The following is a 14,089-nucleotide window of genomic DNA, read 5'->3' on the forward strand; positions in this document are numbered from 1 at the left end:
CATCCTCCAGGTTTTTCTTTACCCTAACAGTTTATTTTCTATTTGTCAATATTGTCCCATTGCTGTTGACACTTCAAAAAATAAACAGGCAGTAAATACAACTCTCATCAATTAAAAAAAATAACAAACAAACTTCTTGAAAACAAATCTTCTAAAGAGTAGCAGCTGCTGCAAGAATGAATGTGGTAACTTTTATGATTCAGTGGTTCTTTCTTTTAAACATCTTCAGCTGTATATTCTTTGTCGCCGTGTTCTTGTAAACCAGGAGAATAACTCACTCTCTCCTGTGTCCATAAGAACATGAAAAACAGCTTATATTATTCAAACTAAGTACCCTCACTTTATAAGGTAAGCTTGCATTTACAGTGCTGGAAAAGAAAACTTTTTAGAACAAAGTGACAACAAAACTGTTTATGCATGTAAAAAATGTAAAGGGAGAAAATATATTAGAGAAGATGATAATAAATGTCCCTTGGTTCTGAGTGTTCATGGACCTGCTGCCTGCACTCTTTTACAATTTGCCTAGAATTGTTTTACTGTGAGGAGTACCTGTATAATATTTCTTAGTCAAAATATACACATACATCTGTTTTTGTTTTTTAATTATATATGTATATATGTACTCGTATGTGTGTATATATATCTTGTGTGTGTGTGTGTGTGTGCGAAAGAAATGAAAAATGATTGTAAACATTTCCCATCTTCTCTGCCCAGTCTTCTGTATGTGGAAATACCTTCCTCTCCAAAGCTTGCTTTTCCTATAAGTCCAATTAGTTCTGGACATGTGTGCATATGTATGGACCATCAATTGGATCATGGGAAAACTGTCAGGGTCTACAACCTTCATGAAAAATGATTCTTCCTTCCTCGTCTGTTTTCAGCTGCCAACAGCTCCTCATGCTCATCAAAGTAGGAGTTCTGGCTGGCTTGAGCTCCCATGGGTCTTGCACAGATAACCACATCTGTTGTGAGTTCATATATGTAGGAGTCATGTTCTATCCAGAAGATAGAATCTCACAGCACATGCAATTGTCCTTTGGTTACTACATTCTTCCCACTGCCTCTTCTGCAATAATTTCTGATCCTTCTCGCTAGAGGGAGGTGTCTCACCTTGTAAAAAGCACCTACGGCCGACTCTGAAAACCTGATTTACATACCTGAGACCTACATAGTACATGAAGCAAACCCCAAGTTGTCATCTGACCTTCATGTGAGATCACACAAACCCCCAGAGAAAAAAGTAGATAGGTCAAAGGCTAGCTTCAGTAGGTCAGATACATTTAGCAGGAGAATGGATTTGGCAATTAAGCATATAGCAGACTCTTCTCTGAGGGAGTAAAAGTTAATTCTCTGGGGCAGGCAAAAAGAGCTGGAAAAAACACACACACACACATACACACACACACACACACACACACACACACACACACACACACACACACTTGGTAGATAAAACAAGGCTCCACAGCTCTAGTAACTTTATTCCCCACCACCACCAGAGCTTGTATATCCCAGTAAAATCTTTCAAGCAATATAAAAACTATGTGTTTACATTATAATTGTCTTCAAGTGAATGATTACACTAAATATATCTAAAACTACAAAACAAAACTACAACAACTAAAACTGACCATGTTTCCAATATCCTTACATGATTAAATGTTTTGCATATTGCAGGTGAAAAATACAAAACAAACGATTACAAAGTAATATACAGGCATGTTTAAGTAACTTGTTAAAGAGTAACAAAGTTTATGAAAGCAAGATATTTTTCTCATCCACTTCTCCTACTGGCAGGCTGCAATTTGCAGTTACAAACAAAGGATAAATATGTTTATTATTTAACCTTATACAGTAATCTTACAAAAGGTCTTAAAAGAATCATAACCCTAAACCTTTATACTTATCGAACACAGTTACTTTTCCTTTAAATTCTCAGAAACCACATCCCTTCCACAACATTTTTTATTAAGTCATATCTGAAAGCTGAGGGCAAAATGCAGAAAATACCCATCACAATAAACACCAGCCCAGACTCAGCAAGAGAAGGTGCATCAGCTACTACAATTCAGGCAGCCCCTGTTCTTATTCCCTGACTTCCATAAATCAATTATCAAAAATGTGCCTTCCCGAACCTTTAATTGTCAAATCCACTAACAAAACCATCTTAACCTAACTTTAGCAAACTACATCTGTGAATTCTTTCTAAGGGTGGTGTTTGAAGCATTAATCTGCCCCAGTCGCAATGCATTACAAAATATCAATAATATTCTAAGTGTCAATGACACTGTCAGTGAGGTGCTGGAAACTCCCTTAGAGTTTCGTACACCTCAGATTAAGAGTGATGGGATGACTGTGTGTGTAACAAGCATCGCAAAACTCCTCGATAGCATGAAGTCCTCAGGACACTTAGTCCCTGGGGCTCTGCCTCTCTGGGCACACTCTGAGGTCGCCAACCAGCAGACCTCATTCCATAAGTTCTAAAGCTGTTTGCAGTTCCTCTCGCATAGGCCTCAACACAGAGAGACACACTTAGACACAGAAAAGAGACAGAGACATATTCAGACATGAAGAGAGAGAGAGAGAGAGAGAGAGAGAGAGAGAGAGAGAGAGAGAGAGAGAATAAATAAAATGTAAAGAAAGTTGTACCCTTCTTCCTGGTCCTTTCTGCTGGGACAGACTGCTAGCTAGTTAGCTTCCTGGAAGACGCTATATCCTGAGGCATATCAGAGGATCTGCTGCACTCAGAACATTTGAGATCATGTTCTGAAGCATACCAGAAGAACCACTGCACTCAGAACATTTGCTACCATAACCAGAGACATGCCAGGAAATCTACTGTCCCCAAGACACCACAGCTTGAAGGCATTCCTGGAGTTCCTCTGTACACAGGGCAAGTGTGCAATTGACATCATAGCCTGAAGACCAGGCTCTGTGACATGCAGGGCAACTTGACACGAAAGACTGAAAGTCTCCCTGGAGTGTGGCTGCACACAAGGAAACCGAAATCATAGTCCATGGACGTACACACACACACACACACACACACACACACACACACACACACCTCCAAGAACAGCTTCACACAGGAAAACAGTTTGACTGCTCCTCTCAAGACCCAACAGTCAAGATCTCCCAGGAGATCTATTGAAGCCAGGGCAACAAAACAGAAATTTCTCTGCCCCTCTGAATACCCTGCAGTAAGAAGGCCACACAGGAGGTCTGCTATAGCCAGGGCCACAGGCCTACCAGGAGATCTGTTGCAATCCAGGGACAAAAGAGGCAGACTCCAGAAAGAGTCACCTAGACCAACAAACACTAGGGATAATCAGGTGGTGAGAGGCAAGTGCAGAACCATAAGCAACAGAAACCAATATATATAGGCATCATCAGAACCCAGTTCTTCCAGCCCAGCAAGCCCTTCACACAGCAGCACAGCTGAAAAACAGGAAGCTGAGCTGAAGTCCTATCTCATGAAGATAATAGAGTCCTTTAAGAAGGATATAAATAACTCACTGAAAGAAATACAGGAAAACACAGGTAAACAGGTAGAAGCCCTTAAAGAGGAAACAACTAAATCCCTTAAAGAAATAAAGGAAAACACCATCGAACAGGTAAAGGAATTGCATAAAGTGGTCCAATCCTAAAAGCAGAAGTAGAAACAATAAAGAAAACATAAATGGAGTCAAACCTGGAAGTAGAAAACCTAGAAAAGAGGTCAACAATTACAGATGTAAGTATCACCAACAGAATACAAGAGATAGAGGAGAGAATCTCATATGTAAAAAAAAAAAAATACTGTAGAAGAGATTCACGCAACAGTCAAAGAAAATTCAAAACATAAAAAACTCCTAACCCAAACAATGCAGGAAATTCAGGACACAGTGAAAAGATCAAATTTAAGAATATTTGGAATAGAGGAAAATGAAGATTCCCAGATCAAAAGACATGAAAACATCTTCAACAAAATCACAGAAGAAAACTTCCCCAACCTAAAGAAAGAGATGACCATAAAAGTATGAGAAGGTTACAGAATACCAAACAGATGGGAACAAAAAAAAAATCCTCTTGTCACATAATATTCAAAACACTAAACACACAGAACAACAACAAGAAAAGAATATTAAAAACTGCAAGGGAAAAGGGCCAAGAAACACACAAAGGCAGACCTATCGGAATTACAACAGAAATCTCAACAGAGACTATGAAAGCCAGAAAAGCCTGGTTAGAGGTCATGCAGATTCTATAAGAACACAAATGCCAGCCCAGGCAGCTATACCGAGCAAAACTCTCAATCAACATAGATGGAGAAACTAAAATATTCTAGGACAAAACCAAATTCAAACAGTATCCCAATCCAGCCCTACAGAGGATCCTAGAAGGAAAGTTCCAATACAGTGAAGATACCTATACCAAAGAAAAGGCAAGATAATAAGCATCTCACAATAAAGCCAAAACGAGAGAACCACAAGCACAGAAAGCTACCTACAGAAACAAACATAACAGAAACCAAGAGTCATCTGTCTTTAATACCTCTCAATATTAATGAACCCGACTCACCTGTAAAAAAGACAAACGCTAACAGATTAGATATGCAAACAAGATCCAGCATTTTGCTGCATACAAGAAATACACCTCTATAACAAATGCAGAAGCTATCTCCAAGGAAAAGTATGGGAAAAAGTCTTCCAAGCAAATGATTCAAAGAAACAAGCTGTAATTGTCATCCTAATATCCAATAAAATAGACTTTCAACCAAAAGTTATGAAGCGTGCTGAGGAAGGACATTTCATATTCATCAAAGGGTAAATCCACCAAGAGAAAGTCTCAATTCTGATCATATATGTCCCAAATGCAAAGGCACCAACATTCATGAAATAAACTTTAGTCAACCTCAAAATACACATTGAACCCCATACAATAATAGTAAGAGACTTCAACACCCCCCTCTCAACAGTGAACAGGTCAGTGAAACAGAAACTAAACAGAGACACAGTAAAACTAATAAAGGTTATGAAACAAATGGATTTAACAGATATCTACAGAACATTTCACCCTAAAACAATAGAATACACCTTCTTGTCAGCAGAACATGGTACCTTTTCCAAAATCAACCACATAATTGGTCATAAAACAATCCTCAACCTAAACAAGAAGATTGAAATAATCCCATGCATCCTCTCAGACCACCATGGCCTAAAGCTGGTCTTCAATATCAGCAAAAACAATGGAAAACCCACACACATGTGGAAACTGAACAACTCTCTACTCAATGATAATTTGGTCAGGGACGAAATAAAGAAAGAAATTAAAGACTTCCTGGAATTTAATGAAAATGTTGACATATCATACCAAAACTTATGGGACACAATCAAAGCAGTGCTAAGAGGAAAATTCATAGATCTAAGTGCACTGCTAAAGAAACTGAAGAGATCTTACATTCGCGACTTAACAGCATATCTGAGAGGTTTAGAACAAAAAGAAGCAAACTCACCCTAAAGGAGTAGAAGGCAGGATATAGCCAAACTAAGGGCTGAAATCAGCCAAATAGAAACAAAGAAAATAGTATAAAGGATCAGTAAAACCAAAAGCTGGTTCTTTGAGAAAAATCAACAAGGTAGATAAATTCCTAGCAAAACTAACTCTAGGACCCAGAGACAGTATCAAAATTAACAAAATCAGAAATGAAAAAGGAGACGTAACAACAGAAGCAGAGGAAATTAAAAAAAATCATCAGCTCCTACTACAAAAGCCTATATACTCAACAAAATTGAAAAATCTAGATGAAATGGATGGTTTTATAGACCTATACCACATACCAAAGTTAAATCAAGAACATGTAAACTTTCTAATCAGCCCCATATTCCATAAGGAAATTGTTGGGGTAAAAATAAAAAGGGCATGAGTTCATTGTTTCCTGAGCACACCAGTCTGCACTTTCTCTGACCCAGGAGGTCTGTGAGCCCTGGCACCCTGCCCTCACTCACAACTCCAGCCCATCTCACATTGATGAAGCTATTCTCATGGAATATCTCTCATGGAGTTCATGGAAATCTCTCGACCCATCTAGTTCCCAGGGTGGCTACCTTCTCTTAACTCTCTGTCACATTCTGTTTACATTTCCAACATGTGCCCCACTAATAGTTATAATATAAATTTCCATTAAAATCAACACTCAACAAACTGCAACCCAACAATCAAATTTATATGTTAAATTCTCAATATACAATACATCCACACAATAAACTTACAGCCAATTGATGAGGGTATAAACTGACCACCTAGATAAGATAAATTTGCCAACCACCTTGAAATTCAAGACCACCAGAATCTGGGGCATCCTTCCAATTCTCCATCTTTATATTCCTTCCTACTCCTTCTCCCCGCTTTACAAAAACTTTGTCCCTGATCTAACATGTACCAGCCCTCACCTGCACATAGACATAACCTACCAGAAATAGAAGTCATTAAAAACCACCAACAAAAAGCCCAGGATCAGATGAATTTAGTTCAGAATTCTACCAAACCTTCAAAGAAGACCTGATATCAATATTTCTCAAACTATTTCATAAAATAAAATCAGAAGGTATACTACCTAATTCATTCTATGAAGTCAGAATTACTTTGATGCCTAAACCACACAGGGAACCTACCAAAAAAAGAGAACATCAGACCAATTTTGCTCTTGAATACCGATACAAAAATACTCAATAAAATTCTTGCAAACCAAATGCAAGAAACACATCAAGAACATCATTCACCATGATCAAGTATGCTTCATCCAAAGGATGCAAGGTTGGTTCAATACATGAAAATCCATTAATGTAATCAATCACACAAACAAACTCAAAGAAATGATCACATGATCATCTTTTTAGATGCAGGAAGCATTTGACAAAATATAACAAAACTTCATGTTGAAAGTATTGTAGAGATCAGAAATTCAAGGCCCATACTTAACATGATAAAAGCAATTTACTGCAAATCCATAACCAATATCAAATTAAATGGAAAGATACATGAAGCAACCCCACTAAAATTGGGGAAAAGACAAAGATGCCCACTCTACCCATATCTAATCAATACAGTGCTAGAAGTGCTAGCTCGAACAATAAGAAAACAAAAAATGATCAAGAGTATATAAATTGGCAAATAAGAAATAAAGGTATCACTATTTGAAGATGATATGATAGTATACATGAGCAACAGCAAAAATTCTACCAGAGAACTTCTACAGCTTCTAAACAACTTCAGCAAAGTGGCCAGATATAAAAATTAACTCCAATAAGTCAATAGCCTTCCTTTACACAAATGATAAACAGGCTGAGAAAGTAGTTGGGGAAATAACACCCTTCACAATAGCCAGACATAATATAAAATATCTTGGGGTAACTCTAACCAAACCAGTGAAAGACCTGTTTGATAAGAACTTCAAATCTCTCAAGAAAGAAATTGAAAAAGATCTCAGAAAATGGAGAGATATCTCATGCTCACAGATTGGCAGAATTAACATAGTAAAAATGGCCGTCCTACCAAAGTCAATCTACAGATCCAATGCAAACAATCCCAACACAATTTTCAAAGCCATGGAAAGAACTATTTCCAAATTCATCTGGAAGGGCAAAAAACCCTGAATAAAAATAATTCTTAACAATAAAAGAACAGCTGTGGGAATCACCACCCTTGACCTCAAACTCTACTCCAGAGCAAGAGTGATTTAAAAAAAAGTGCATGATACTGGTACAGAGACAGACAGGTTGATCAATAGAGTAGAATTGAAGACCAAGAAATAAAACCACACACTCACACACACTTGATCTTTGACAAAGAAGCCAAAAATGTACAATGGAAAAAAGAAAGCATCTTCAATAAATGGTGCTGGCCTAATTGGCTGTCTGTGTGTAGAAAAGTGACAATAGATGCATATTTGTCACTATGCAGAAAGCTCAAGTACAAGTGGATCAAGGGTGTCAACATAAAACGAGATCTAATAGAAAAGAATGTGGGAAAGGGCCTTGAACTCATTGGCACAGGGGAAATTTTCTATTCAGAACGCCAATGGCTCATGCTCTAAGGTCAAGGATTGATAAATGGGACCTCATGAAACTGGAAAACTTCTGTAAGGCAAAGGACATAGTCAGTAAGACAAATCAGCAAACTACAAATTGGGGGAAAAATATTCACTAACCCTACATCTGTTCAAAGGCTAACGTCCAAAATACATAAAGAACACAAGAAACTAACCACAAAAACCAAACAACCCAATCAAAAATGGGATACAGAACTAAACTGAAAATTCACAACAGAGGATTCTTGAATGGCTAAGAAGCACCTAAGGAAATGTCCTTAGTGATCAGAGAAATGCAAATCAGGACGATCCTGAGATTCCACCTTTCACCAGTTAGAACAGCTAAGATCAAAACCTCAGGTAACAACACATGTTGTCAAGGATGTGGAGAAAGAGGAACACTCCTCCATTGCTGGTGGGATTGGAAACTGGTATAACCACTCTGGAAATCAATTTGGAGGTTCCTCAGAAAATTGGAAATAGACCTACCTGAAGACCCAGCAATACGACTCCTGAGAATATACCCAAAAGATGTCCTACCATGCCACAGGGGCACATGTTCCACTATGTTTATAGCAGCCTTATTTATCATAGCCAGAAGCTGGAAACAACCCAGATGTCCCATGACAGAAAAATGGATACAGAAAATGTGGTTCTTTAACACAATGGATACTACTCAGCTATTGAGAACAAGGATATCCTGAATTTTGCAGGCAAATGGATGAAACTAGAAAGTATCATTGTAAGTGAGGTAATTCAGACACAAAAGGTATGTTCTCACTAATAGTAGTTATGTGCCGAAAAAAAAAGCAGAATACCCAAGATACAGTCCACAGAACTCAGAAAGATCAACAAGCTGAAGGGCATAAGTGAGGATGCCTCAGTCCTACTTGGGAGGGAGAAGAAAGCAACCACAAGGTGAGGAGGAGGGAGGGGGAAACAGAGGAGGGAAAGGAGATGGGGTGGGGGGAAAGGGGAACATGATCTGGTATTGGGTGGGGGAAAAGGACTGAAGCCCTGAGGGCCAGCAGAAAAATTGGAAACAGGCAACCTCGGGAGGAAGGAGGTTGAGAGGACCCTCCAGTATATACCAGAGACCTGGGAAGTGAGAGCCTCTCAGGTCTCAAAGGGGAGGACCCAAGATGAAATGCTCTACAGTGGGGAAAGGAAACTTGTTGAGCCCACCTCCAGTAGAAAGACGGGGAATCAAGTGAGGGACGGGGTTGCTAGCCCACAGTCACAACTCTAAGCCATAATTGTTCCTGTCTGAAAGAAATGCAGGGATGGAAATAGAGAAGAGCCTGAGGAAAAGAAGGTCCAGCGTCAGGCCCAAAGTGGAATCCAGCTCGAGATTAGGCCGCAAGGCCTGACACTATTACTGAGGCTATAAAGCACTCACAAAAAGAAACCTATCATGACTGCTCTCTGAAAGACCCAACAGGCAGCTGAAAGAGTCAGATGCAGATATTTGCACTCAACTAATGAACAGAAGCTGCTGACCCCTCTGGTTGAATTAGGGAAAAGCTGGAGGAAGCCGAGGAGAAGGGCGACCCTGTAGTAGAACCAGCAGTCTCAATTAATCTGGACTACCGAGATCTCTCAGATACTGGATCACTAACCAGACAGCATATACCAGCTGATATGATGCTCCCAACACATACAGCAGAGGACTCCCGGATCTGAGTTCAGTCAGAGAAGATGCACCTAACCCTCAAGAAACCGAGGCCCCAGGAATTTAGAGGTCTGGTGGGGTAGGGTGAGGTGGAGACATCCTTGTAGAAACAGGGGGGAGTGCAGGGAGGAGGTAATGGATGTGAAACAGTTGGAGGGTAGACCAGGAGGGTAATAAAATCTGGAGTGTAAATAAATATAAATAAATAAATAAATAAATAAATAAATAAAAATAACTAAGATCATGTGCACACATTTCATACCATGCCATTCAAGGACCCAAGATATCTTTAATGGAAAATGGTCATTGATGTCATGGCAGTAACATTTTGCTATGTTTTGTATTTAAGGTCTGACCTGGAGGAGAGAAATCATGCCATGACCAGTAGTGAAATTGTGCTTTTTGGACAAGAACCCATTAACATCACATTTCTGGATCACCAAAACTCTAACTTAATTCTATTTCAACAACTGATCCAAACACTCACTGTTAAGTTTGAGTTTCACCCTTCATGAAAGAAACTTTTCTATATGTCAAATGGACAAGGTAGAAAACCAGAACAGGTCACAATGCAGAGATCAACAACTGTTCACTGGATGTCATCATAAATCTATATATATCATCTATATCACAACTCATGGGCCTAAGATACAGGAAACACCTGGAAGTGGGAGCATAGACTGTTAAAGCCAGAGGCCCAAGAAGTTTGACATACGATTATATTACCTATGATTGACAGTGAAGACTCACCCATGTGGCTGCCTAAATGTGCCATGAACAATGACAGTTTCAGTAGACATGCTAATGCAGAAGGGATCTCTGTCTTTCTCTGCATATGCATTTATATGGTTAATATTCAATATATATTTATATATTATATACAGAATATATATATCTATATAATCTATATTATATACAGAATATATAATTTATATTATATAGAATATATAATCTATATTATATAGAATATATAGCTATACAATATATTATATATGTATATAATGTGTATATATATGTGTATATATATACATATATATATGTATATATATATATATATATATATATATATATATATATAGAGAGAGAGAGAGAGAGAGAAACATATGAACTCTTGGAGTAAGAACAAGAAAGGGAAAAAGTGATGGAATTGTATTTTAACTTTAAAAATTAACCAAAAAATTTAAAATATTGAAAAGAAAATATAAAGAAATCAACTGTTTTTTAAACATTTTGAAAATGAAAATGTAAGTATTTAGTTTGTTTTAAAATGAAGACCAATCACTTGAGGTTTTGATTACATGATAGACTAAAAATAAGAAGGTTTGAAAAATAAGTACTTGGATTTTATATGGAAATGTAACATAAAACTCATGACTCATTAAAAGGATTTTTTATAAATATCAGGGTTAATAAGGCAGCTTAAATTTGATAGTGGAATAACACATTTTAGTATTTAAAAGACTGTAATTATAAACATAATCTATTAATAAAAATATTTTAATTCAATAAAAACTTAAGATAAAGTGTGAATGGATATAAATGTATATGATACATAAATGTTTCACCTAGAAATATAAACAATAGTTACAACAAACATTTACAACAAAATATTAGCCAGATTCTCAGTTTAATGTACGAATATATGTACGTGTTTTACAAATAATTTTATAATTTGCAATATTTAAAGTGTAAAAGTAGAAAAAAAGGCAAGCATTTTGTGTACAATATTATTCATTTTCTTTCAAATATAGAATAAAAATGAAATGTTAATATCTATGCATACATATGATATGAAATAGAAAGATATCCAAAGGGAAGAAGCGCGTATTCTGAGAGGCAGGGGAAGGAAGTTCAAGTGTAATAGAGAAACAGAGAAAATATATAATTTTCTTCTCATATGCAAATTCCAATACATGCATACATACGTGCACGTCTTTGTGACCTGAAATTAGAAGGGGAACTAAGAGGCAGGCGAAGGGATCCAGACTCAATAGGTAGGAAACGTAGTAAGGGAGTCTAGGTATGAATGAGATCAATATAAAATGATACATGCCTGTGAAAATATCATGTGGAACTTATTTGTAGGGTCGCTGGAAAAACAAAAAAATGAGTGATTATTGTGTATATCCTCTCTACTTCTTGATGTGGACTACGTATGCATGTTACAGAACAGCTGACACACCAGTCCACTAAAAATGCACATCTCTAAAACCTTATGAAGGAGAAGTTAGAGAGCAAGCCATTGCAGTATGAAGGCAGAAGAGATGATCAATTTCAAATATCTAAGCTGGTAACAATAAATATGACTCTTCAGCAATGGTAACTTCTTTAAGTTGAATTCAGCAAATGACCTTTAAATGCTTTTAACCTTATTTTCTTAAGTCTGGAAAATCAAACTCCAATATAAATAAATTACTGTCGTATAACTTTGACCTTGAAAATGATTCTGTGGTAGTGCAATAAACCTGAGAAAATGGATTAAAAAATGCATTATTGGCCATCAGCGTTCACCAAGACTCCAGGAATAAAGTAGCTTCTGCCTATTCCTCAGTATTAACAAAACTGAGTTCAGTGTCCCCGTGCCTGATATCTGCCATCTCAGAAAAACATACTCCATTCTATGTAGGGTAACATCTCATTCTGGTGAAAGTAACTTTTATCAGGAAGTTTGGAGATAATAGCTTAAGAAATGGGTACAATTAATCATGAAACACCACTCAGAGAAACGGAATTATAATGTTATATGAAACATGGGTTAATGGTTAAACATAAAGAAAAGTAAATAATAGAAACAATGAAAAAATTGCAACTCAGGCTTACATCATCTGGACCATCAGCTAATGGCTTACTTTGGTATGGCCTTTTGAACTCTATGTGCTTCTCACAAAGGACAGAGGACACTTGAGCTTCTTTGTTCCGTTTGAGTCTGCACTGCCACAGTTCAGATGATGCTATTTCTTGCCTTTTGTATGAAGCTGTACTTGGGCTGAGGCCAAGGTATTGTCTTTCAATTTCCTCTTATAAGTAACTTTATGGGCATCACGAATTTATTTCTCCTAAAATACTTTAATGATAAGAAAAATGCACTTGGCAAAGTTTAAAATATGTGATAATGTAGTCATTCAGTCTCTCTGGCTCTTACAATATTTAAGTCTCTTCCTCCAAACAGCTACATGAACCTGGAAGTTTCTTGGTTATTAAAAATTATGAAGATGTTTGTTCAATTCCTGTGACAAATTCTGTTGGAATTGCCATGGGGATTGCACTGAATCCATGGATTGCTTTGATTGAATGGCTCCCTTTACTACATTAGTCCTACTGATCCATGAGCATGGAAGATCTTTCCATCTTCTGAGATCTTCAGTTCCTTTCTTCAACAACTTGAACTTTTTAAACATACAGATCTTTAACTTCTTGGTAAGAAATAAAACAATCTTCTTAGTTGAGGCTATTGTGAACGGTATTATTTACTTGACTTCTTTCCCAGAGTGTTAAATCATCTGTCTATAAAGAGCTACTGAATTTTGTAACCACTTTACTGAAAGAAATTATTTTGCTGAAAGTGTTTATCAAATGTAGGAATTTCCTAGTGGAAATTTTTAGGGTCATTTATGTATATAATCGTATCATCAACAAATAAAGATGTATTGACTTCTTCCTTCCCAATTTGTATCCCCTTGATCACGTATGGCTATCTTATTGTTCTAGATAAAACTTCAAGTACTAAATAGAATAAGTATGGACTTATTTCTGATTTAGTGTAATTGCTTTCATTTTCTCTCAATTTAGGTTTTTACATGCAGTGTGCTTTTGCAAATTGCCTTTATTATGTTGTGGTAAGCCCTTTAATCCCCAATATCTCTAGAACTTTTATTATGAAGGTGTGTTAGACATTGTTTAAGATCCTTTCTCTATCTAATGAGATCATCATGTGGTTTTGTCCCCCTCTTTGTTTATATAGTAGATTACACTTCCTGATTTTCATATGATGAAACATTGCTTCATCTCTGAAAAATAAGCCTACTTGATTATCTTAGAAAAAGATTTTAATATATTCTTGAATTGTTTGCAAATGTTTTATTGAGAAATTTTGCAACTATGCCCATAGTTCTCGATGTTTTAAAATGTAAGGAATATTACTCTATAGTTCACTATATCGAACCTTTATATGCTTTGGTTGCCATGGTAACTCTGGTATTGTAAATTGGCGGTGCTCCTTTGCCACCCACAGCAGAAAGATGAGTGATGAGGTTGCTATCAAAGAGTCAAAACTCTGCCCCATGATTGTTCCTGAAAGAAAAATGCAGGGATGGAAATGGAGAAGAGCCTGAGGAAAAGACAGGCCCAAA

Source organism: Rattus norvegicus, chromosome 9 (genome assembly GCF_021556685.1).
Source record: "Rattus norvegicus strain SHRSP/BbbUtx chromosome 9, alternate assembly SHRSP_T2T, whole genome shotgun sequence".
NCBI classification, from domain to species: domain Eukaryota; kingdom Metazoa; phylum Chordata; class Mammalia; order Rodentia; family Muridae; genus Rattus; species Rattus norvegicus.